At 39.3% G+C, this 27,329-nt stretch overlaps 1 long non-coding RNA gene across 1 annotated transcript; it reads right to left on the bottom strand.

The window, feature by feature from the left end:
• Positions 1-537: 537 nt before the first annotated feature.
• On the bottom strand, positions 538-24,534 carry LOC308669486. Its single transcript, XR_014026772.1, has 4 exons — positions 24,480-24,534; positions 23,595-23,741; positions 6,331-6,404; positions 538-1,032 (listed from the first exon to the last, which is right to left on the bottom strand). It is a non-coding gene; the product is annotated as an uncharacterized lncRNA (long non-coding RNA).
• Positions 24,535-27,329: the final 2,795 nt, after the last annotated feature.

Genomic DNA, 27,329 nt, shown 5'->3' on the forward strand with positions numbered 1-27,329 from the left:
TCTAATTCTATAATTTCTCTACTATTGCCTCATGATGGGAAATTGTGCTTAAATCTTAACTGAAAACATTCTAGTTTTATCCTCAGTGACTGAACACATGATAGAATCCAAATACCTTTGTTAAAAGAATCTTGTCTAAATAACTGAAACTATTAAAAACTCTTGGTAAGGGGGCATCAAGACAAGAAATACAGTCTTTTGCAATCTTTAAAACATGTTAAATGAGCTATGCAGTTCTGTGCCACAAAATCCCAGCTGATCATTAGATGGCAGAACAGAGTTTCTGTAATGACTATACTATTGTCTAGCCCAGATTTTTGCATCTCAGGTGATAATTCTAAATTCTTTGGGTAAGCCACATTTGGGTTTGTTCCTAGCTCTGAACTATTAGCCATGGTTTACAGATTACAGTGGCTGTGCAACATGTTAAAGCCAAATGCAACAACCCACCCAATAATGTAGGGACGCGGTGGCTCAGTGGGTTAGGACGCTGAGCTTGTCGATCAGAAGGTCGGCAGTTTGGCGGGTCGAATCCCGAGTGCCGCGTAACAGAGTGAGCGCCTGTTACTCGTCCCAGCTTCTGCCAACCTAGCAGTTCGAAAGCACGTAAAAAATGCAAGTAGAAAAATAGGGACCACTACGGTGGGAAGGTAACAGTGTTCCGTGCGCCTTTGGCGTCTAGTCATGCCGGCCACATGACCACGGAGACGTCCTCGGACAAACGCTGGCTCTTCGGCTTTGAAACGGAGATGAGCACCGGCCCCTAGAGTCGGAAATGACTAGCACACATGTGCGGGGGAACCTTTACCTTTACCCAATAATGTATGATGTGCAAATTGAACAACAGTCTATTTTACTCCAGTTGAGACAAAAGGAAAGATGCTACAGTTGGGCAAACTAAGTAGTAGTTACTACAGAAACATGGAGCAACTAGGGTTCTAACAGGAGAAAATTGTTTTCTGTCATGTTCCCTTGCCTGATGAAGGATTCTCAAAATGCACCTTTTCCTCATTCCATTTTCAGTCCAACTACCTATGGAAACAAAATGGAAAATTAGTTGGGATACTTATTTTATCTCCTCTTTCAGTTTTTGTTGTCCAAAGATAATGGGGGTCAATAATCTCCTCCTTTACTTTCATTTGAGTAATGCTACTGATGTTCAGATGCCCTAGATCAGGGATGTCAAACTGCTGGCCCGTGGGCCGGTTGCATCATATGGAGGCAGCACCCACCCCAGCTCCAGCAATGCAAAAAAGTCACGATACGTCGTGGCACGTCACGTGACGCAGCAAGTTTGACACCCATGCCTAGATCAACTTTTATGACACATCTTGCTTCAGCCCACTTTTTCTCATATGAAAACATGGTTCTCTAACACCTGACACGACAGATTTGTGATCATTAATAAACTACTTGCATTTAGCCAGATTGTACTGGTTTAAAAAAAAGCATTAATACTATAGCTGTGGTCTCTCAATATAATTCCACGGCACCAAGATGTATGAAAAGTCTGCTCAAAACAGTTTGGAAATGTGCATCTCCTGTCTACTCATTTTATACTCAATGGTTTATTTCTGACATTAAAATACTTGCTATTCAGTCCTATTTCACTTTGTTTTCAAAGTCCATTTGTTTTTGGTTTTTTGCATACTTTTATTTGTAAAGTGGGAGAAGTCTTTCATCATCCCCCATTTTATGTACAATTAATTTATACTCTGTACTGTATTTAAAATTGTTTTTAAAAAATCTTAAAACCCAAAGTCTTAATGGTTTTATGTTTCATTGGGATTCAATTCCACTATGCAGGTTGAAGAGAAAGTGAAAAGTTTTAGAAGCCAAACTATATTTTATATTTAGATGTTGTTTTTCATTATTGTTTATTGCTAGTCATTCTTTTCCCTAAGTGTTCTGCATTCAAAATTCAGGGGTGTCCCTGGGGGATGGGGGTTAAAAATCAAGATAAAAGCTGTGATGGTACAACTGAAGCTCTATCTGCTCTTTATACATGTCACAATTTTCTTGAAATAGACTGAGCTTGAATCATACCATTGTGGCCATTTTGAGGTTTTTTTTATCATGCCCTGCAGGTACCCCTGCAGGGTACTGCTAACAGCAATCTGATAGCTGAAATTAAGAGAATTCCACCATCTAACTTCTGTCATCTCTGGTGAAAACACTTCCTCTATAATCCAATATCGCTAGCACCACTCTATCATCTACCCACCCCAGAAGTGAAGTTTTACCACCAACAGCAGAAGGTAGTTGATGGAATTTTTTCAGCATCACTGATAAATGCTAAAGGAATGGGGAAATGCAGGTCTTAGTACCTTTGGTTTCAAATTCTTACACACCATGAAGTGCAGTACTGTATTTCATATTTGCTTCATTCCCAAATTGAACTTACTGAAAGGAAACAAAATCTATAAAAAGCACCCCTCTGTCTTTTCCAGGAGGACTGAGCACACAACTGTTATATTACCATCACACCAATGGCATTTGGAAATTGGTGCTGGTGAAGCCAACATAGGAAAAATGTGCTGTACTAAGTGAATTAGGCATGATTTGGCCACATGATGAACTGTAATGTTGCAGAGCTCACAGTGTATTCCTTTAACCTATGGTAATAGCGATCTCATATAAAAATGTTTCAATATGCACAAGCCATTGGTACAACAGAATAAATTAACCATTGGATGACTGATGCATCTATCCATGCAGAAGATTAGATAGTTTTGAACAATTGTATCACATAAGGTTAATTTCCAAAGTGACTTGCTGGTCAAATTTCAGAAAGGTAGGCATGTTAGGCATGTTTACATATATGTTCATCATTTAGTACTTGATGCATCAATAATACTGGTTTCTACTTGAAAATATTAGGCTGGATCCAGACCAGGTTAGTTGCTCTTTAAAGGAGAATATTTGTATCTCAGGGTTGAAATGAGTGGTCCTTGGCACTCTCTGAGCTTTGTTGTTTTCTTATAAATGGTTCATTACCCAAATTAGGTAACATCATCGGTGCTAGTCTAGTCTATCACTGTCTAGACTAGCACTGATGGTGTTACCTAGTTTGGGCAATGCAATGTCTGCAAGAAAACAACCAAGCTCAAAGTTGCTCTTTATTTTGTAGAAATCTGTAAAACAAATTAGCCATGGACAAATCCACTGAGTTTGTAAGACAAAATTCTGAAATACATAGCTAGAGAATAATTATATATTGCACATGTTTAAGTTTAAAGGTGATGAGGCCAAACCTGTTTCAGTACACTATTCTTAAATTGCAATTCCTACCTCACACTCAGTGCCACAGAACAAATTGCAACTATAAGCTCCAGCTTTAGAAGTCCTCATTCTAAGCCTAGAAGATAGTTTGAAAAACACATCTAAATTGAAATGACAATCTAGTATATCTTCACTATTGTATAATCTTTTTCATCTTAGCTCTCAGAATAATGACCACTTTTTTCATTCTAGTCCTTGCCGTAATGTATTTGAAAGTCCTGAGAACCTGTCTCCTTTTACTTTTTAAACTATTCAAAGCCTTGCAAACAAGCAAATGCATTTGCCTTAGTGTCTAGACAATCAGCTCATCCGAGTTCAAAAGTCCATGTTGTGTCACTTCCTCTTATGTAAAGAATGTAGTTCCATATATTGGTATCTGTATGCCAGCCAATGCCAGAATGCAAATAGTATTGGCCTATTTAAGACCCTGCTCCGTTAATGCAACTGGAATCTTTTTTTCTAAAAAAAAAAACTTCACTACTTCCCTTGCCCAACATTGGGTTTTCAGTATTGGTCTGAGATTGAAAAATAAATCTGAAATTTTAATAGGATCTTTTGAAATGGACTTTTGGTTTTGTGCATGACAGTGGAAATAATTTGCTAACTTCTACCATGTTTGTTTCTAGGCTTGGGGTTTGTTTGTTTTTTTGGTCTATTGTACTTCAAGCAACCTGACCTCCCAATACATGTATTGCCTAAAATGACTCATATTAAATGAAATAGGGAAAGTTTGCAATGATTTTCTAGAGTAGAAGTATCAGCTGCATCCTTTCTTCTTTTACTGCAAAAATGAACTCAAGTTATATGTCATAATATGAAGCTGCTTTATGAATATGAAGCCAGTCATTAGTTTATCTGACTCATCAGATTCTGTCTAGATCAGGGGTAGGCAACCTCGGCTCTTTTATGACTCATGGACTTCAACTCACAGAATTCTTAAGTCAGCATAGGGCAGGGGTAGGCAACCTTGGCTCTTTTATGTCTCGTGGACTTCAACTCCCAGAATTCCTGAGCCAGCCATGTTGGCTCAGGAATTCTGGGAGTTGAAGTCCACAAGTCATAAAAGAGCCGAGGTTGCCTACCCCTGGCATAGGGAGTTGAAGTCCATGAGTCATAAAAGAGCCGAGGTTGCCTACCCCTGGTCTAGATGTTTGAGACAACATACACATTTCATCTGATCAACTATGAGATCTTAAACATCTGAAAACACCTCATAGTCTCAATACTGGCTTGGCCAGATGTTCCATGAAGCACCAAACGGGTGTTTCTGATCTAGGCAACAAACAGTTCCAACAACTGGTTCCAGGTCCTTTTCTTATCCCGCCCGCCTCTTGTTTGCAAATGAAATGCAACATTTTGTTGAAGAGGGCACATACATCTCTTTAAACAAACCAATCCAGACCCATTTTCTCTTCTCCTTATTTGCAAGCACAGTTACTTTTCGTCATTCACACTTCAATGTAAGGGAATTGGATACACTTTTGCAATTTTACGAAAGTGTTACTCTAAGCTGCACCTTGTCCTGGCCTCTCATCATGAGGCACTCCCCTGCAAGAAAATAATACAGGAGGCACAACCAACAGCCTGCTCAGAGTGAATGCACAGTCCCAGTCCCCAGGATACCATGACAAGCTTCAGAAAGAAGTCCAGAATAAGCAGAAAAATGTAGATCCATTTTCAATAAACTGGTTAGACAACACTCCAGAACTAAGGATGGAAACTCAGACCTCCAAAATACATGCTGTGAGACTAAGTCCATTGCTTTAATATGAGTCCAATATCAGGTGATGCATGATTTATGAGGAATGGGATTACATATTAAATGTTTTCATAAACCTAAAACACAATTGGTAGAGTCCTGATTAAGTTATCATTGAACTATATCCTTATAAGCTCAGTGCGATTTAGCCATGGCTAATTTGTTTTATGGATGTCAATGAAACAAAGAGCAACTAACTTGGTCTGGATCCAACCTAAATTTTTAAAGTGCGAAACAGTTAGCATGGACTCATCAAGTACTAAATGATGAATATATAGATCAGGGGGAGGCAAACTTGGCTCTTTTATGACTCGTGGACTCTTGGACTTCAACTCCCAGAATTCCTGAGCCAGCTGGCTCAGGAATTCTGGGAGTTGAAGTCCACGAGTCATAAAAGACCAAGGTTGCCTACCCCGATATAGGTGATCTCCCTAACATGGCTATCTTTCTGGAATTTGTCCAGAAAGTCATTTTGGAAATTAACTTTATGAAATACATTTGTTCAAAATTATCTGAAATTTGTTGGCAAGTTTTTTCAGAAATGGTTTGCCAAGGCTTCGTTCCTAAGTTTGAATGAAAGTAAGGTTGAGTGATTGATAATCAAGGATAGCAGATTTAGTACTACACACTAAGGCTAGACTCCTGTTCTGTACCAGCCTGCTACCGGCCCTGCAGAAAAGGCAGGGACAACCCCTTTTACAAGAAGGCAAGAGGCTGGAACTAAGCCTGCCAAATTTATGGATACAAAAGCAAACAGAACAAGACACGAACCATGAAACAGGAGCTATTCAAGCGGTTGCCTTCAGCAAACCAGCCCTCCCACGCATTCCCCTTTTATACAGTTCAGGGCGTGGCTTCTCTCTGCCTCCTTCCGAGGTGCCCCATTGCCTTCCTCTGTTTACTCCTGATTGACTGCCTCCTGCGTCGGGCGTCCTTGAACAGGGCCAGCTGTGGGTCATCTTCATCCACGCTGTCAGGCTCACACAGCTGGGTCTGCGTCGTGACCAGGTGGGAGGGGCCTGGCTGAGGGCTCTCATCAGCAAGCTCTCCAACCCCCTCAGCAAGCTCTTCAACACCCCCTCCTCCTCTGAGTCGTCCGACCCAACTGCCGAACCCACAGGCTGACCCTGAATCACAACAACTCCCTGCATTGGTTTTCAATCTGTTCCAGATCCAGTTCAAAATGCTGGTGATTATCTTTAAAGCTCTACATGGCTCAGCTCCCAGTAAACCATCATTCCTGGCAGAGATTCAGCATGTGCTATTTTCCAAGGCAAGAAGGTGCTTACCTTATGTGAAATGGAAAGAGGAATCTGTCAATGTTCCTTCTCAGAGGTTTCACTCACAATCTGGAATGCCTAATCTGTGAAAAGCAATAACATACAACAAGGCTGTATATTGTCATTCTGCTTATTCAACTTATATTTAGAGAACATCATGTGAAATGCCAGACTGGATGAATCACATACTGGAATTAAGATTGCCAGGAGAAATATCAACAACCTCAGATAGGCAGATGATACAACTCTAATTGCAGAAAGTGAAGAACTAAAGAGTTTCTTAATGAAGAGAGTGCAAAAGTTGGCTTGATTACTAAAAAGTATTAAACATTAAAAAAAACCTAAAATCATGGCATCCAATCCTATCACTTCCTGGCAAATAGAAGGGGAAGAAATGGAAGCAATCAAATATTTTATTTTCTTTGGCTCCAAGACCACTGAAGCCATGCAATTAAAAAATGCTTGCTCCTTGGGAGGAAAGCTATTGCAAACCTAGACAACATATTAAAAAGCAGAGACATCACCTTGCAACAAAGGCGTGTACAATCAAAGCTATGGTCTTCCCAGTAATAATGTATAGCTGTGAGAGCTGGACCATAAGGAAGGCTGTGCACCAAAGAATTGATGCTTTCAAATTCTGATGTTGGAGAAGACTCTTGAGAGTCCCTTAGACTACAAGGAGATCAAATCAGTCAATCCTAAAGAACATCAACCATGACTGTTCCTTGAAAGGACAGATATTGAAGCTGAAGCTCAAATACTTTGGCCATGAAATGAGAAGAGAGAACTCATTGCAAAAGACCCTGATGTTGAGAAAAACTGAAGGCAAAAGAGGAAGGGGATGGCAGAGGATAATGAGATTTAACTAGAGATGGTTTGGTAGTGTCATCGATGCAATAGGCATGAGTTTGGGCAGACTCAGGGAGACAGAGAAGGACATGTGGGCTTGTGTGCTATGGTCCATGGGGTTGTGAAGAATTGGACATGACTTAACAACTGAATAACAACATATTTCAGAAGGATGTGGGAAAATTCACTACTGAGGTACATCAAGGGACCTATACCATCTCAGACAAGTGACTGTCTAGCCTCTTCTTGAAAATCTCCAGTGATGGAGCGCCCATGATTTCTGGAGGCAAGCTGTTCCACTGGTTAATTGTCCTCACTGTCAGGAAGTTTATCTTTAATTCCATGTTGTTTCTCTCTTTGATCAGTTTCCAACCATTGTTTTTTGTCCTGCCCTCTGGTGCTTTGGTGAATAGCATGACCCCCTCTTCTTTGTAGCAGCCCCTCAAATACTGCTGTCATGCCTCCCCTATTTCTTCTTTTCTTTAGACTAGCCAAACCCAAGTCCTGCAGCCATTCTTTGTATGTTTTAGTCTCCAGGCTTTGATCATCTTAGTTGAATTGTTTCCAGACTCTCAACATCTTTTTTGTGATATGGTGACCAAAATTGGCTGCAGTATTCCAGGTGTGGTCTTACTAGGGTTTTATAAAGCGGTACTGATACCATGCTTGATCTTGATTCTATGCCTCTGTTTATTCAACCCAGGATTGTATTAGCTTTTTTTGGCTACTGGTTCACACTGCTGGCTCATAGTCAAGTGATTGTCCAGTAGGACTCCAAGGTCCCTCTCACAGTTACTGTTTTTAAGCCAGGTCTCGCCTAATCTGTACTTGTACCTTTGATTTTTCCTGCCTAATTGTAAGACTTTGCTTTTCTCCACATTGAAATTCATTTTGTTGGATAGGGCCCGTTGTTCAAGTTTGTCAAGATCTTTTTGGATCCTGAGTTTGTCTTCTGGGGTATTGTCTATTCCTGCTAGCTTGGTGTCATCTGCAAATCTGATGAGTTCCCCTTCAATTCCCTCATCTAGTAGACTAGTCATTGATGAAGATATTGAAGAGTACTGGGCCTAAGACGGAACCTTGTGGTACCCCACTGCTTACTTCTCTCTGTGTGGATGTAGTGTCATTGAGGACTACTTGTTGAGTATGGTTTGCCAGCCAGCTACAGATCCATCTGGTGGTGATGTTGTCTATTCCACCTTTTTCTAGATTACCAAGGAGTAGGTTGTGGTCTACTTTATCAAATACCTTACTGAAATCTAAGTATACCAAGTCCACAGCATTTTGTTGGTCTACTAGTTTAGTCACTTTATCAAAGAATGAAATAAGATTGGTTTGGCATGATCTGTTTTTAACAAACCCGTGCTGGCTACAAGTTATAACTTTGTTTGCTTCTAGTTGTTCACAGATCTGTTTTTTGATTATCTTTTCTAGGATCTTCCCAGGTACTGATGTTAAACTGACTGGTCTGTAGTTTCCTGGGTCTGTTTTTCCCCCCTTTCTTGAAGATGGGAACCACATCAGCCCTTTTCCAATCCTCAGGTACTTCTCCAGTGCTCCAGGATTTTTGAAAGATATGGTGCAATGGTTCTGAGATAAAATCTGCCAACTCCTTCAGAACTCTGGGATGTAGCCTGAAGATTTTTTTTATTATTCTTGATTTCTGTTGCAAGTCTTTGTTCATTCTGAGCCTTTGTTTTCCTGATTTCATCTTTGCATGTTCTGGTTGTCTGCTGATAATTGGCCTTAGTTATGTGCCCCTCTTTCCATTTTTTGTATTTGTCCTTTTTGTCTTTTAGTTTGTCAGAGAGATCTTTGTGCAGCCATGCTGGTTTCTTCTTGAATTTCCTGTTTTTTCTTTTTCAGTGATATTGTGCTGGTATGGGCTTTTATGATAACATTTTTCAGAGTTTCCCATGCTTCTTGAGTTGTTTTTCATCAATGGGATCTTTCCTAGGTTCTCTCTGAGTTTGTTAAAGTCAGCTCTTTTGAAGTTTAAGACACTGGCTGGATTGTTTTCTATTGCTAATGTTTGCATTATATTAAATTCCAGTATGGTGTGGTCACTTTCACCCAAGGTTCTGGCAACTTCAACCCCCTCTATCACTTCTTCTCTATTAGTAAGAGTTAAGTCCAGTATAGCTGTGCTTCTAGTTCCCTCCTCCACCTTTTGGATGACAAAGTTGTCAGCTAGGTTGGTTAGGAATCTGTTTGATCTCCAGCTCGCTACAGGAGTGATAAGATGTTGCCTCCACCATTCCATAGCAGTTTAGTTAACTGAGAAGACATTTCGCTAGTTTCTTTCTTAATTAATTTTATAACTCACCAAATCACCTGCAGATACCCAGGGTTTACAATAATAAAAAATACTGTACATAGGAAAGATGTAAAATGCTCAGACAGATATATTTAAAATTAACCAATCCATCAATCCATCAACTGTTCCACCAATTCCCAAAACAATTATTATACACCCAGAATAATCCAAATAAAACTGTGGCAACAGTTCTGCATTGGAAAAACTTTATTTTTAACACTTTTCAGAATGCCTTTTATTAAAGAACAGATATAATTTTCCAGGGGAGACCATTTCACAGTGCCTGGGTGCAATGGAAATATAGCATCTCCTATCCTTTACTCCCTTCCTTTAATGGAGGTGGGGAACAATTAATAGCTTTTCCCAGGAGGAGCTCAGGGTAGGTTGGCTTCTTGCAGGGGGATGCCCCTTCCTGAATTTTTCACTGAGTGTAGGATGTGCCGCTCATCAAGTTTAAGGACTGCAGGAAACGTTTAGAGAGCACAGGGCAGGTCATACCGCATACACAACTGTCTCATCCAATATTTCATTGCCGCCTGTCTCACCTTGCACTATCCATCCTGATAGCTGCTTCAATGCTGCATAATGAATGAAAGCTCTACCAAGATATGGTATATTGCATCTACCGAGTTCACTCATCAACATGGTATGTGGCATTGTCTAGTCTTCTGCTATAAGAAGTATTCACACAAATGATTTCTATGTCTGCAGTCTACATCTTGGATAAATCTACAACTTTGTCAGCTCTTAGAGGTAATCCAGGCAAAAGCACCAATCATAAATAGTAACACTACCTTTATTGTAGTGGTGAGATTCAAATATGTGAACAACCCTTTCTCTGTGTGGATGCCGCTTCCAGAAGTCCATTTGGGACTTGGGCAACAAAAAATCAGCTACCGGTTCTGCCGAAGTGGTGTAAACTGGCTGAATCCCACCACTGCTTTATTGTAAGATTACAATAACAGGATCTTGCAAGTCTGAAAGTATATCTCCCCCCACCATTTACAATCCAAGAAATCAGGGTGGGTCCCTTTTGAGATATTTGCCATGCCTTCACTACTTCTGCAGACTAAACTGCTTATTTGACCTTGCCTAGTCTGCCACTGCTGGTGCTAGTGATGCATAAGGATATTCTCCAAGACTATTACAATCTTGGGTGCATGATTACCTACAGCATATGACAGTGAAGGGCAACAGAATAGATAATATTCATTGCATTCACATATTTCAAAATGAGATTAATTTTTAGAGACAGTAAGTTTAAAAAATGCAGTGCACAAAGGTTTCTCAAAAATGGGAATAAACTTGATTGTTCTGTTTCATATACATGTGGATTGTTTTGCATCTGAAAACATGTACACTCAAATACCTCATAAATGTATGAGCTGTACAGATATTAAATTTCTCTGAAAGGAGGAACTGAAGCTAAAATAACAATGATTCTGTGTCCTGATGATCCCATTAGTTCAAAAGCTTACTATTAGATTTTATCAGTGATTTCTCCATTACAGAGATTGTTGATAAAACTCATTAGGAAAACAGAATATTAGCAGAGTTGGCAAAACAGAAAACCCAACCTTAACCATTAGCTTGCTATTTAGCTGCAATTTGAATGCAATATTGTTACTACATCAATCTAGTGGCTTTCTGCATCTGAGGAAGAGAGCTGCAGCTCACCAAAGCGTATGCCTTTTAATAAAATGTGTTAATTGGAAATGGTATTATCAAGCTCCTTCTGATCTTTAGCTGCCATAGATTAATATGGTTCTCCTACAGTGAACCACCCCCACCTCCTACCCCATCGGATGGATAGACAGGAAAGTTGTAGTGGATTACTAGAGTCATCACACTCAAGACGCTTTTGAATGACCAATCCAGAGCTCTAGTGAGAAAAATAACACAATTGAGAAACCTTGCCATAAAGTTCACAGCAGAGTCACAATGACTTCTTTTGTCTACATCAGACTGACTGTTGGCAGACAGTTACATTATAAGCAGCCAGATAGTTCTGAGTCACAATACTTCTATTCTTTTGTTTGTCCAGATTCATCCTGAATATAGTCCAGTGTTAAGTCTTTTGAAGTCTTTGGACAAAGACTTTGGACAAAGACTTTGTCCAAAGGCTTGACACATGGAGATGAATTATATTTCTTTTTCTGGTCAGCTTTGTGTAAGCTTTCCTTATTGCTTTGTTGCTACCCATTTTTTTCCTCTGCCTGAACTCTCAGCATATGGCCACGATTCACACATACTAAGATATAATGCAACTTCATTGTTTTTGGTGTGGTATATGGAATATAAAACTATTCCAATAAAGAAATAATAGTTTATATTTGTAAACACTGTACATCTCACGGACAAATAAGATGATATGGTGGCAAGCTACTATATTAGAAGCTGTACTTCGTCTGCCATCTCTAAGTAAATAAAGGGTAGCAGTAACTTTAGTTCAGCAGATCTTGGGATTCATTCCTCAGGTAGCAAGCTCTCTTTTGGACCCCTAATTGAACAGAAGCTTACAGTACATACTGTACGATGATGCCCTCTTCAGATAAGATAATAATAATAATAATAATAATAATAATAACAACAACAACAACAACAATAATAATAATAGGAAGGGACCTTGGAGATCATCTAGACCAACCCTCTCCTCAGGCAGGAAACCCTATACCATTTCAGACAAATGGCTGTCCAGTCTCTTCTTAAAAATCTCCAGTGATGGAGCACCCACAATTTCTGAAGGCAAGCTGTTCCACTGGTTAATTGTCCTCACTGCTAGGAAGTTTCTCCTTAATTCCAGGTTGCTTCTCTCTTTGGTCAGTTTCCAACCATTGTTTCTTGTCTTGTCTTCAGGTGCTTTGGAGAATAGCTTGACTCCCTCTTCTTTGTGGCAACCCCTGAGATATTGGAACATTGCTATCATGTCACCCCTCCTCTTTCTCTTCATTAAACTAGACATACCCAATTTATATGTTTTAGCTTCCAGTCCCCTAATCATCTTTGTTGCTCTTCTCTGTGAGTCCCAACATCTTTTTTACATCGTGGTGACCAAAACTGTTTGCAGTATTCCAAATGTGGCCTTACCAAGGCATTGTAAACTGGTATTAACACTTCATGTGATCTTGATTCTATCCCTCTGTTAATGCAGCCTAGCACTGTGTTGGCTTTTTTGGCAGCTGCAGCACATTGCTGGCTCCTATTTAAGTGTTTGTCAACTAGGACTCCAAGATCCCTCTCACAGTTACTACTATTGAGCAACTATACTATACCTGTGCATTTGGTTTTTCTTGCCTAAGTGTAGAACCTTACATTTTTCACCATTGAATTTCATTTTGTTAGATGGCGCCCAATGTTCAAGTCTGTCAAGATCCTCCTGTATCTTAAGCCTATCTTCTGGAATGTTGGCTATTCCTGCCAGCTTGGTGTTGTCTGCAAATTTGATGAGTTCCCCTTCTATCCCCTCATTCAAATCATTGATGAAGATGTTGAAGAGCACTGGGCCAAGAACAGAGCCCTGGGGCACCTCACTACATACTTCCCTCCATGTAGATGCAGTTCTATTGAGGACCACATGCCTGTCAGCCAGCTACGAATCCATCTGGTGGTGATACTGTCTAACCCATATTTTTCTATCTTATCAAGTAGTAGGTTGTGGTCTACTTTATCAAAAGCCTTACTAAAGTCTTACTTATATTCACAGCATCCCTCTGGTCCACTAATTTTGTCACCTGGTCAAAGAATGCAATAAAATTTGTCTGGTGTGATCTGTTTTTGACAAGACCATGTTGGCTTTTGGTAATGACTTTGTTTGCCTCTAGGTGTTCGCTGATTTGTTGCTTGATTATCTTTTCCAGAATCTTCCCAGATATTGAGATCAGGCTGATAGGGCTGTAGTTTCCTGGATCCATTTTTTTCCTTTTTTGAAGATGGGAATTACATCAGCTTCTTTCCAGTTCTCTGGTAGTTCCCCAGTGCTCCAGGATCTTTGAATTTGGAAGTGATTAAGCATGGATATCTGGTAGCCCAAATGTTACTAGAACACCGATAGTAAATTCTTATTTAATTTCAAATGTTTCTTGAGTTTTGAGGAAATTTGTCTGAAATCATAGAGAAATAGGACACATTTCAAGCTGAAATGCTAATTCTGCATTTCCATTTTGAATCTGAATAGCAGCAATGTCTCCACTGTTGAAATCTGGATTGTGCCAAAGCAGTTGAATCATTTCAATATGGGCAGGACATCCTGCTTGTGGTGTTTCCATAGATCTCCAGATCACTAATAAAGGAGCAGAACATAGAAGAACACGGGGCAGCTTTTAAGAATATCCACTGAGGGATGGGTGAGTAAACAAAAACAAGATGGCTGCCACAATCATAAGATCAAAGCTGCCATTTTAACATTTTTCATCATCCTTGCAGATAACCCTGGTATTTTCTTTCTTATAGTTTACTTTGAAAGGGATCAATCAGGTTTCATTTAATTAAAAAAACATAAAATGTTTACAATCCATTGGTAATAATGTGGAAATAATTTGTTATGTTACAAATCCATGATTTTTTCCATAGTATAATATTCTAAATTGGTCAGCCAATATTCTGTCCAATTTATTCAACGCGTGACATTGAAATAACCTTTGCCAGTTTAGTTAACCTATTCAATCTCTACCTGGAAACTGTTATCCAAAAAAGCATTTCAATTCCTGAGAACCTCAGAGATGTTTTTACTATGCCAATGTGAAGTTACAATATGTACATGTGGGGTGGGATGTACTGATACATTTCCTGATTTGTTGGGGAAATACCAAAGATAATGCTCAATTCCAAAGAAAAAAATATGCATTGTTTATTATTGAACTTTTCCCATTTCCACAAGAATCAAAACGTTTTCTTTCACATTCATGGCCTTTTGTTTTCTAAAGAAGAAATGCACTCTAGAGGATTGTGGAATATATAAATGGCTAAACAGACAGACATAGAAAAATTTCTTGTATCATGCTAAGCCAGGACTGCTTAACTCTTTTCAGGCAGAATTTAGTCAAGGCAAAATGAAAAGATTTACTTTCATTGACATTTATATTTACTTAAAACTTAACATAGATAATGTGATTATTAATACGACTATTCTCCAATCAAACATTATTTTCCTCTTCACCATAAAAATTATGGTGTTCAGAGTTGGTGATCTCTGCAGCTATTCGACTCAAGGCTTTTGAAGGCTGCATGGCTTTAAAGCTTCTGCTACACACCTTTATGCTAAACTGTTCATTTAACCCCATTTGATTCAAGAAACCACTGGTCTGATAAACAAATATAAGAAGTGCTCCATGGATCAGTGTAAAAGTCCTTTTAGTTCAGCTTTCTGTGTCTCTGAGTGGTCAACTAAATGCATTCAAACTGCTCTCAATCCTAGACTGGATTCTTTTTCCATTTTTATTTCCCAACAAACTGTACTTAAATGGATGCTTTAATGATTTGGAGAGTAGCAAACAGCCACCAAATCTTATTAGGTGCTGATGGCCTGATCTGCAAATCTCTTCCTTTTAAAAACATCCATATTGGCCTATGAAAGGTATGGTGAGGAAAGGTAAAATAGCAGCTTCAGATATCTGAAGGGTTATCACATACAAGAGGGAGTGGATGTAAACCAAATCCATGGAATAATTACAGGGAAGTAGGTTCAGGCCAGGCATCAGGAGGAACTTCCTGGCTGTATGAATTGGCAGCCCATGATGACCTTCACAAGTTGTAAAGCAAAGGAAAGCTGAAGCAACTTCATGACTGAGTTGTTGGTCCCAACTGTAGTTGCTAAATAAGGACTACCTGTATTGGTCATTCTATTTTCATTTTCCTTCCTAATGACTCCAAGCATGAATTTGCCACCATCTCTCTTTTTTTTAACATTAGTATTACATTTTCATCAAGCTGCTCACCATGACTCCTACGGGCTCCTTGTCAGTTCCCATTAATGTATTTTTATTTCAATTCTATATTTGTTTACTCAGAATGCCATTTCCCATTTTGAAACTGACTCTCATAATTTGGCCAGATCCTTTTGGAACTCCTCATAATCCTTTCTGACTTTAAACAATTTAGTATTAGTATCTTCATTGCTCAATCCTAATTCCAGGTTATTTATATACAACCCCAGCATAATCCCTGTAGGATCTTACAATGCATATCTTGTCAATATAAAATGGCCTGTTTATTTCTACTTCCTGTTTTAAACCTGTCACCAGTCTACAAGAGTACCTACTTTCTTATCACACGGCAGATGAATTTTCTTTGGTGAAGACCTATATTCTCAAAAGTTTTTTTGAAAATCCAAGTATACAATTATCGATATGACTTGGTCGATATACCTGCTGACACTCTCAAAACATTCTAGAAAGTTAATGAGATAAAGTTTACCATTGCAAAGTCCCCTTTTAAAATTATAGGTCAAACTGGCTATTTTCCAGCACTTGGAAACATAGGGCAAGGTTAGAAACTGCATATTTTTATCGGTGATTTCATGCTAAAGTTTTTTAAGAAGTCATGTCCAGAATATGCATTATCCCAGGCTATCTGAGGGCAATGAATTTGCCCATTACAGTTATTATTGTTTTTAGGTCACTTTCTAATTTGATTTTCTAATTTGTAACCTAACTTTAGCTACTTGGTGATAGCATGCTAACTTGCTTTAAGGGACTAATGTGGATGTCTGCAGTGATTCAATGAAATAGTTTATCCATTTCTAGGTTCTGGTTTATGAGACTCGGTGCCCCTAGCACGCTCTTTCTTGTCTCTTCAGAGTATTTATATCCAGAGCAAACTATAACCCATTGTTTATATCCACTTCACCAGGTTTCTCTCATGCTTGTATCTATATTTCCGTCTAACATCTAGTGTTTCTACATTCCCACCTTGGCTTGGAACAATTTGCATATACAGTGCATTCAGAAAGTATTCTGACACCCTTCACTTTTGTCAATTTTGTTATGCTGCAGCCTGATTCTACAGTTGTTGAAATTCATTTTTTCTCTAATCTACACTCAGTACCCCATAATGACGTAGTGAAAACAGAAGTTTAGAAATGTCTGTAAATTTATTAAAAAGAAAAACTGAAATTATCACATTGGTATAAGTATTCAGACCCTTCACTCAGTACTTTGTTAAAGCACCTTTGGCAGTAATTACAGCCTCAAGTCTTTTGGGGTATGACACAAGAAGCTTTGCACATCTGGACTGGGGGATTTTCTGCCCTTCTTCCTTGCAAATCTTCTCAAGCTCAGTCAGGTTGAATGGCAACTGTCACTAGACAGCCATTTTCAGGTCCCTCCAGAGATGTTCAATAGGGTTCGAATCAGGGCTCTGGCTGGGCCACTCTAGGACACTCACAGAGTTGACCCTAAGCCACTCCTGTGTTGTCTTGGCTGTATACCTAGGATTGTTGTCATGTTGGAAAGAGAACCTTCGGCCCAGTCTGAGGTCCTGAGTGCTGTGGAACAGATTTTCATTGAGGATATCCCTCTACTTTGCTCCATTCAGGTTTCCCTCAACCCTGACCAGTCTCCCTGTCCCTGCTACTGAAAAACAGCATGATGCTGACAGCACAATTTTTTCACTGTTGGGAAGATATTGGGCAGGTGATGAGAGGTGCCTGGTTTCCTCCAGATGTAATGTTTAGAATTGAGGCCAAACAGTTCAGTCTTGGTTTCATCAGACCAGAGAATCTTGTTCCTCACAGTCTGAGAGTCCTTCAGGTGCTTTTTTGCTAACTCCAAGTGAGCTTCCATGTGTTTTGCAATGAGGAGAGGCTTCCATTTAGCCACTCTGTCATAATGCCCAGATCAGTGGAGACTGCACTGATGGTTGTCCTTTTGAAACTCTGTCCCATCTCCACACAGGATCTCTGGAGCTCAGTCTGAGTGACTGTTGGGTTCTTGGTCACTTCTTTTACTAAATACTCCCCGAATTGCTCAGTTTGACCCGGGCAACCAGCTCCTGGAAGAGTTGTGGTTGTGCCAAACCTCTTCCATTTGAGAACTATGGAAGCCGTCGTGCTCTTAGAAACCTTCATTGCAGCAAAAAAAATATTGTAGCCTTCCCCAGATCTGTGCCTTGCAATAAGCCTGTCTCTGAGCTCTGCAGGCAGTTCCTTTGACATGGCTTTTGCTATGCTACAGTATGCATTGTCATCTGTGAGGCCTTCCATAAAGAGGTGTCAGCCTTTCCAAATCATGTCCAATCAATTTAATTTACCTTAGGTTGACTCCAAATCAAGGTGTAAAAAGATGTCAGGAACAATCAAGAGAAACAGGAGGCGCCTGAGCTAAATTTCAAGTATTGTTGCAAAGGGTCTGAATACTTATGCCAATGTGATATTTCAGTTTTTTTCATTTTAATAGATTTACAGAGATTTCTACAATTCTGTATTCACTTTGTCATTATGGGGTACTGAGAGTAGATTAATGAGAAAAAAATGAATTTCAACAACTGTAGAATCAGGCTGCAGCATAACAAAATTGACAAATGTGAAGGGTGTCAGAATAATTTCTGAATGCTCTGTAAGTACCTATGCAAACTTACCGTGTGTGTGTGTGTGTGTGTGTGTGTGTGTGTGTGTGTGTGTGTGTTGTCTACGTGCCTGTATGGCTTTCTGAGTGTGTATATCATTTCCTAGATTGACACTGTCCCTTTTACCTTCATCCTTCAGGAGTGATTTTTCCAAAATCATTTTCAGTCTGTTGGCTTTATTCATTGTAATCAGTTAAAAGTTGTTTGCTCTAATGCACCTTCCAGGTTAAAGTGCAGCCAATCCATTTTATTGTTTGGCTAGAAATGTATCCAATGCTTCACAAATCTAAGTAATCCTCCAGGCATCATCAACTCATTCATGAATTAAGACTGTTCACTCTTCCTAATTAGCTCTGCACAAGGAGCATTTCTGAGGAAGTCCACTTGATAGTCCTGTATCTTAATATTCTATCCATCAACCTAAATTTGACTTTTAAGATTGGCTGATTAATTTCTTTCATGCCATTAGTACTAATGCGCAACACAACCACTGGCTTATTACCAACACAACCTACCATCTTAATAGCATGTAATATCTTCAATCTTTGCAAAAGGCAAGCATGTCACTCTGGGTTGGCAAACCCATCACATATGCAAAAGAGCATATTGGAGCCCTGGCTAATGAAACATCATAACCCCACAGCAGTTGGTCAGTACGTTATAAACTGCAGTGAAGCAGACTCATAAGTTAGATATAGAGATATGAACTTCTGCCCATTTTAGTAAGATTTATTTCTTTATTTATTGGCTATTCATCTTACCACAGGATAACTCTGGGCAACTTACAATATTAAAAGGATAAAATTATACAAAAGCTACACACAATATGAACACAATACTATTAAAATATAAGTACTCAGCCCTAACTAACTAAAAAACAGAGAAGGAGGGAGTAGGATGAGTGGGATGGGAGGTGGGATCTGTTATTAATCTGTTAACCACCTCCAATGTGCATCCGCCCTATTGGAGTCCCAAGCCAACTGGTAGAGGCAGGGGTTTAAGCTCTTGTGGAAGGTCAAGAGCATTGGAGCTGACCTCACTCCAGGGGCCAAGATGTTCCATAATCCAGCCTTCTCTAGCCTGGTTCCCTCCAGATGTTTTGGATACACAATTCTAGTACTTTATTCTCACACCAACTGCAACTGATGGCACTTTTATTTCAAAATATCCTAGAACAGGACTTTTAACTGAATTGTTGTAAGTCGAGGACTACCTGTACTTTATCACTTTTTTCCTTTTTTTTTTGGTCTTCAAGTTTTTGACACCTTGCTAGGTGGTACTCAAATATTGCCATATCCTAAAAGTTGAAAAGCCCTGTCCTAGAAGACGCCAGATTGGTGAAAGCTGCTATAGCCTCTTAGCCACAAACATTGGAGAATAAAATGAAGGTAAGAAAAACTAACCCAAAAAATGCTTAGCAAGAAAAGGCACAGAAAATGCATCATGGGAATTGTGTTTTACTGGCTGCTGTACTGGCTGCTTTAAAATAACACCTTTGAAATTGCTAGAGGACTTCTCTCTATGCTTATCTCAGAAGTACGGTAAAATGCAATATTTAGATTGAAACTATCTGGGAATGCACATGGAATGTTCAAATACATCGAGGGTGGCTAGATTCAGGCCATGAACAACTGACCCTGCAAAAAAGATGCCCAATGAACTGCATCATTACAACTGTCAGATAATTTCTAAGAGGAAGTAGAATGGAGTTGTGCAAAAGTGTGAGCTGTTTCTTTAAAGCTGGATGGAGAACGTTTTACATGGAAAGAGTGTGTTTCCTTGTTATAATGGAAAGTGTTTGTTTTACTAATGATTGAGAAGAGAAAGAAAGAATACCTCCCTTCCACGTTACATGTACAGATTTTTCCATTAATCAAGAAAATAAAGAATAAAACAACAAAAACCCTCTGTCTGGTGAGCAGGAGGAACGGAAGGGAAGGGATCCCTGATGTCCCATAAACTTGATAGCCACAGGCAAAACATTTTAACCTAAATAAACTCTGTACTGGAAAGCCTAAAGCAATGTTTGTAACAATGGTGAATTACAATGTATGAGCATGCCTTCCAGATTAATGAATGTTTTGGCATAGTTCTCATTGCTACTCCCAGGTTAAGATTTATTGATTTCAAATGTACAGGATATATCATAGACAAAATGGATGTATCAAAGAAGAGTTATGGATGCCAGAATTCAAATTAGCCGAAATTACCACTTAGATATCCTAATTTGTAATTTGGGAGTCCCAGAACATTATATTGTCCTTATGAAAAACTTATAGGTCAGGAAGCCACAATATTTATTTATTTTATTTTATTTTAATCCCATTTATATCCCGCCCTTCTCCGAAGACTCAGGGCGGCTTACAATTTAAGCACAAACCAATGTGCTTAGCCGAACATAGTGAAACAGACTACTTCCAGATTGGCAAAGGAATGAGACAAGGCTGCATACTCTCTTCTTATTTATTCACCCTATATGCTCAATATATATTAGGAGAAGCTAGATTGGGAAAAGTTGAATGTGGTTTTAAAACTGAAGGCAGAAACATAAATAACCTGCTCTATGCTAGTGACGCTACATTGATAGCCAAAATGCAGGAATCTGGAAGCTCAAGTAGTAAAGGTCAAGGAGCACAGTGAAAAGAATGGGACTTAAATTAAATATCAAGAAGACCAAATTAATGACAACAATAGAACAACCAACCTTAGAACTGACAGTGAAGGTACTGATGGACAGAATCTACTTTTTAAGTTCAACCATCAACAGTAAAAGAACAAGCAATCAAGAAATATTCTTCAGATTCGTACTTGGTAGAGCAGCCATGGAAAAGATGTTCAAATGTCATGATGTGTCTGTATCTATAAAAATCAGAACTGTGCAAACTATGTTATTCTTATGGCACTCTATGGAAGTGAAAGTTGGACTTTGAAAAAGCAGAACACTGATGGTATTGGCACTGGTTGGGAACTCTGGGAGTTGAAGTCCATCCTCTTAAACTTGTCTAAGATGAAAAATACTGATTTAATTATATGGTCAAATTAATAATGCATACATTTGAATAATTAATTCTGTATATGACAGAGCGATGATATTCAAGAACTGTACCTTGAAATATCTTGTGACAGAAATTTCACCAAAACATCCTGATGTCACAGATAAATAATAAAGTCAGTCTTTTTCAGAGGTTGAAATTGGCCATCTTCAATTCTGGCACAGAAAACCTTTCCTTGGCTCAGCTATGAAGGGTAAGAACAGTACAATAGTTCAATTATGTACTTTTCACTGTACTCCAAGAAAGAGAAAGGAGCAATAAAAGGGGTTAGGTTTTTTTTCATTGACAAGGCTTCTCTCTTATTTTTCTCCCTTCCCGCTGTTAATTCCATAGGGGATTGCAGTACATTTTGTGTGTAACTTCATTTTTCACCCAAAAAAAGTGATGAATACATCACAAAAATTTCTCCTTTAAAACCTGAAAGGCAGGAACTTTTATTTCCACACATTCATTGTGCAAAGTCAGCCTAGATCCAAGGCTGGGAAAAGGACTCCATTGTCAGATAATATAACATTAACATTAAATCTATACTGTGTGGCACTCTCTCCTATTCACCATAGTTTTTATTTTCCATGTAGCCCCAAAATTGTTGAAATCATGAGTTTAAAAGTTGAGAACATGTTTAGTAATGATTGAGGTTTGGATGGGATTTTAAATTTAATATATTTTGTAGATGGAAGAAACAAAAATTACCTGTCATTTTATCTCTCAGCTGGTTTTAGCTCTTAATTCACTCTGAATTTTATCAGATTGACTTTGCATTATAACAGTACAAGCAATTGGTTTTGTTTTGCATTTGCGTCTATATTTTTCTTCTGGCAGACTTATATTGTGCTTTTAGGCATTTGTTTGTGTTTTATCATTTGAAAACATTTGTATAATGCCTAGAAGCCATTGCTAGAAATTATCACACACAATTTTGAGTCGACAGAAGGTAGCAGCCTTCTTTTTCTTTTGTCTAACAGAAGGATGCAGCCATCAAGGAGCTCAGGGAGAAATAGAAAGTGGACGTTGGCTATGAAGCAAAGTGTCACAACTGGACTAGAGGCATTCCACAGCTGGAACAGGTCTCTGAACACCAGGCAGTGTAACTCTAGCTTGAGCTGGAGAGAAAGCCAGCCAGCCAGCCAGTATAAATGATAACTGTCTAAACGGCCTCCAGTCACTGAAAACTACCTTTTTAGTAATCACAGTAATTCATGTATATATCTGTTCTGGAATATCCTCAGGTTTTTTTTCCAGTTCAACTGCATAAGTTAAATTGAGAGGAATAGTAATGGCCCAAAATTTTTATTACTGCTCTTGATAAAAAATGAAGAATCAGCCGAAATGAGATCATCCAAAATTCTACCAATTTCTCTATCCTGTGTGTAATTAAGAGTCATGGGTTTTCAGGGAGGATTGCAATAGGCCATGGGGAATGTCATTTCAACAGCACTGAAGCTTTTGCTCAGGTTATAGAGTAATATTTAATTAACTTTGGCTACTCTCAACAAAGCCATATTGGGTTAGTTGTTTGCTATTTACATGGGAAACCAGAAAAAAAACCCAAACTGCAGAACATGGGCATCCAGAATGGAGGCAAGCAAGTGACATCATCATACAATTGCTATGACTTATGCCCTTGTATCAGACCTTAGGACAAAATGCATAATTGCAGCATTTGGATAATGATGTCAGAATACCCATAGTGCCATTTTGATACTATTGTGGTTTGTTACATAGATAACTGCGATAGGCTAGGACATTGAAATAACGTTGCAGAAGAATGACAAGTGACCTCTGTAAAGGAAAGTGCCAAGAAAACAGCATAAAGGTATCCATGTAATTGTCAGAAATCAGTTTTGATTTGTGAAAGATTGCTTTTGTCTTTATACTTGTTCTTGTTATGGCGAATCTTTATCATGGATAGTTTCCCCCCTAACAAGTTCCCAAACTTAATTGCCTTACACCTTCCCAGAGGGAAGAAAAAGGAATAAATATGAATGCCATCAGACACTGTCAAAAGGGCAAAAGGTCTACAAAGAAAATTCCCTGGTTGTTAACCTGATGGGGTTCCTTTGCTGTTTCTCTTTTACATTCAGAATAGTTTCTTCCTACGAAACTCCATAGTCTCACCTCCTCATTATGGATTGTTCCTATTTGTTTAGGCCTGAATCACTGGGAGAAGTAATTGCAGAATTGAAAGAGGAAATTTCAACCCAAGCAGTTTCTGTGTGCTGTTGTCTTTATATATTGCAGAAGAGCAAATAATTAAATCAGTGAAGATTGCAACATTGTCATTGCATAAGTGTGCTAGCTAATATTTAATTTTAGCACCATGAAAACCATTAGTGACACAGAAAAAGGAAAAAAATAGTTCAGAAGAAAAGAGGAAACTCACAGAAATCAGACACACCATAAAAGGAAACAGCCAGTCTAAGGTGTCTATAGGAATTATGATTGAAGCTCCATGACTGACTCTAGATTAGTCACTATCTCACAACCTAATTTACCTCACAGAATTCTACAGGATAAAATGTGAGGATTCCTTGTTTTCCAGACAGGTAATACATGCAAAAAAGAGGTAGATCCTTGTGCAGTTGCAGCTGTCATCTTGATGTTTTCTGATCCCCGTGGATGTCCTTGTTCATAGCAGAAAACTGTAATAAATATATAACAATATTTTCTATTTTTGTTCTTATCATCAGTATCTTATCAGTACTATACAGTCTACAGCAGGTTTCCCCAAAGTGCTCAATTTCAACCCCAAAGTGTTGAAGGGACTATTCATGGGGTCAATAATGACCTTGAATTTTCATTATTATTATTAGTAGTAGTAGTGATAGTAATGGTTAAAATAGTATTTATTAAATTATTTTCATATAATAAATAAACGTTTGAGGATTGATGAACAATCTGAAACTTTATGAAGGGGTCAATGAGCTGAAATGTTTGGAAACCCTGGTCTATGATTTCATACAATATCATAGCCATCTATTGATCATGGCATCAGTAGTCAAGAGGATTTCTCCCACTTTATGTCCTCAGTAAGATGTATCTTTCAACTTACAGAAATTGTCTTTTCCAGCGTCACCTAAATTAATCTTGCCCTTTTGAGGAAAAAAGTAGCTAAAAACTTGCAAAACTTCAATTATTTGATTACAAAAATGTTTTTATTAGGGAGATCCTCTACCTTTTTCCTCTTTGGTGTTTTTATGTAAACATTTCCTGAAAAAGGGGGGGGGGAATCAACCAACCCCAGGGTCTGGGGTTTGTGGGTTGTTGTTGTTTTTTGTTCTTTTTTCAGGAAATGTTTACATAAAAAACACAGAAGAGGAAAAAGGAGGATGTCCCTAATAAAAGGCTGATTATACCATTAAGCAGAGTGATGCAGTTACCTTAAATGGCAGCTGCTGGAGCACCTTATTACAAACCAGAAGGGGGGATAATTTAAAATATCCCTGGCAGGCCTCTTCTTCAGAGGGTTCACTGGAAAACAAGGGAAGGCAATAAAAATGCACAGAATTCAAAGTAGAGTCAGTACAGGCGACCTAGCTAAGTTAGTTGTAATTTCCATGAATATATTTCAGCACATTTTCATACCTGGGTTGCAAATGTCTGGTGAGCCATTAATTGGCAGAGTTGGAGTTTTCAGTATCTAATATAATGGATGTTCAAGGTTTTTGTAGCCCAGCTATCAGATCCCTATTTAAAGCAGTGATAGACTGATTGAGAAAGATCATATGGACCTCCTGTTAGCTTTTCATAAGTAAAACATTGCTGGTGGTTCCTTCTTTCCTTTTGCTTCTTCTCTCAGCATTTACTCCCAGTTTTATAAAATGGGGATGTGATTGGGGGACATAATGAAAATAAGCCTGTTTGGAGAGACCACCCATAGAAAAACAATGTCCCATATATGAAATCCTGATGTGGCCAACAAATCAGAATGTTTATACTAGTATAAACCCAGTAAATGAGCTTTGATGGAATTATAAAGGGACATTTTAATTTTCTAAATTCTGTGTTGCCCTCGTTATAAATGGGATTTCATTGAATAGGTTTTTGAGGAAACAAAAACTAAGTCCCGTTTATTCTGACTTTTCAGCTTGGGTTGAGTTAGTATACAGGGAAAAAAGGACCGTCAGCTGTTTTTCTTGACTTCTATCATGTGCCTGTTTAAAAATCAGGCTTTGTAGGTAATTCAACTAGAGCTAGGCTCAATTAATCAGTGGAATGACTTGCCTCCAGAGGTTGTGAGTGCTCCAACACTGGAGGTTTTTAAGAAGAAATTGAACAACCTGTTAAGTATTGGTGTACAATACTTGGAAACCGTTATTGTTAATTAACTGCTATGTCTGTTTAAACTCCAGACTGCTTGTCTCCAGAGTTGTTACTTGTGTTTTGAGAGGGAAATACTGCTTTAATTCCATTGGCCGCCGCCTAGTGTTGGTCCGTATAAATAGAGGTTAAGTGGCAGTTCGGGCTGCTTTTGTGTTAACTTAATAAACCTGTTGTTGCCTTTCACCACCGTCTCGTCAATGCCTCACCGATCCAAATACTCAACAGTGGCGACCAGGATTGGATGTGCTGCTGAGGAAGAGAGAGCCAAAAGTCACTAGGGGTAAGACCAGGCATCTGCGCCCTGGTAGGAACCACGTTCCCCCCCTGCCTGCCAGCAAGCCACACTGGAGGCAACCCCATCCTAAGTGACCCATCCCTAGAATCAACACAGAAGCCCTTAGCAGCACAAGTCATTGAGAGGTCGGTAACAGCTAACCATGGCCAAGGTTGGCAAGCTGTCAAAGTTCGACGTGTCACATCCCGAGAGGTGGAGCTTGTATGTTTCACGAGTCGAGAACTATCTGCGGGTTAACCAGGTTAGTGAAAGATGGCTTAAAGGCTGCAACACTACTGTGCATGTGTGGCCAGGCGACATTCGATATAGCCAAAAACCTAGTCACTCCAGCTACAATAGAGTCAGTCGCCTACTCCGAGCTCAAGAAAAAGCTCAAGGAACATTTTGAGCTGAAGCTCTCTGTCATTGCATGGAGACACGCATTCGAGCAAAGGAAGCAGCAACCAGGAGAGTCTGCTGCCGAATTTATAGCCGTACTACGACAGGTATCCTGCTCTGCAATTTCACAGACCTCGAAGAGAGACTCAGAGACCATTTGGTATGCGGGTTGAGGAACAGGGACCTTCAGCAAAAGCTGTTTCTGAAGGAAACCTTGATATTCCAAGACACGCTCAAAGAGATAATGGCTGAAGAAGCTGCCAGGGGAGCCGTCAAAGCCTTACAGCCCTCCAAGAACACTCCCAGCCCAGAAACCATCCACCATGAGGACGCCAAAAGAGCCGATGACCCTGACATGGACAATGAGTTTGTACGGCTGTGGAAGCTACCAGATAGAGGGCAGCGGCCACCTGAGAAGGCAGTTCCCTTCACTCGATGTGCAGGCTGTGGAGGCAGACACAGGCGTTCAGAGTACAGGTTCCATACAGCAATGTGCCGGGCATGTGGCGAACAAGGCCACATTGCTGCCATCTACAAAGGTTACCAGAGGGATGTTCAACAAGAAGAATTCCCCAGGAAAGGTACAGGGGCCCCAAGGCAGAACAGAGTTGGCTATTGCTCCAGCAGGAGGAACGTTTTTAGAACAGGCACCCATCGCCCCCTTAAAGAAAAGTTTAGAATTAAAGTCAAGCTTCAAGGAATTCCCTCTCACATGGAACTGGACACAGGGTCAGCCCTGTTCATAATTTCTCAAAGAACTTTTAACAACATTTGCAACTGCAGTGGCAAAAGAGTTAAACTCAAGCCATCAAATCTGCTGTTAACAGATTTCCAAAATTGCCGCATAGTGGTTAAGGGAGAAGCTACGCTCAAGGTTCAATTCAAGGAGTTTGAGGGTCCCCTCGACATTGTGGTAGTCGAAGGGTTTTATTCTGACTTTTCAGCTTGGGTTGAGTTAGTATACAGGGAAAAAAGTTTAGGTTTAGACTTGTTCGATGCCCTGGGCATCCATGTGATTGGCATTAACAGAACACAAGCAGCGAACCTGTCGGCAGTTTGCAAGGAATTTGCTGATGTTTTCAGCCCTAGCTTAGGCAAGTACAAGGGACCTCCAATTGCCCTCCACCTTGATCCAACCGTAACCCCAATCAAGATCAAGCCTCACAGAATGCCTTTTCCCCTCAAACCAAAAATAGATGCAGAGCTGGACAAGCTGGTGCAACAAGGTGGGTTG

This window comes from Vipera berus (genome assembly GCF_964194415.1).
Source record: "Vipera berus genome assembly, chromosome: 6".
NCBI classification, from domain to species: domain Eukaryota; kingdom Metazoa; phylum Chordata; class Lepidosauria; order Squamata; family Viperidae; genus Vipera; species Vipera berus.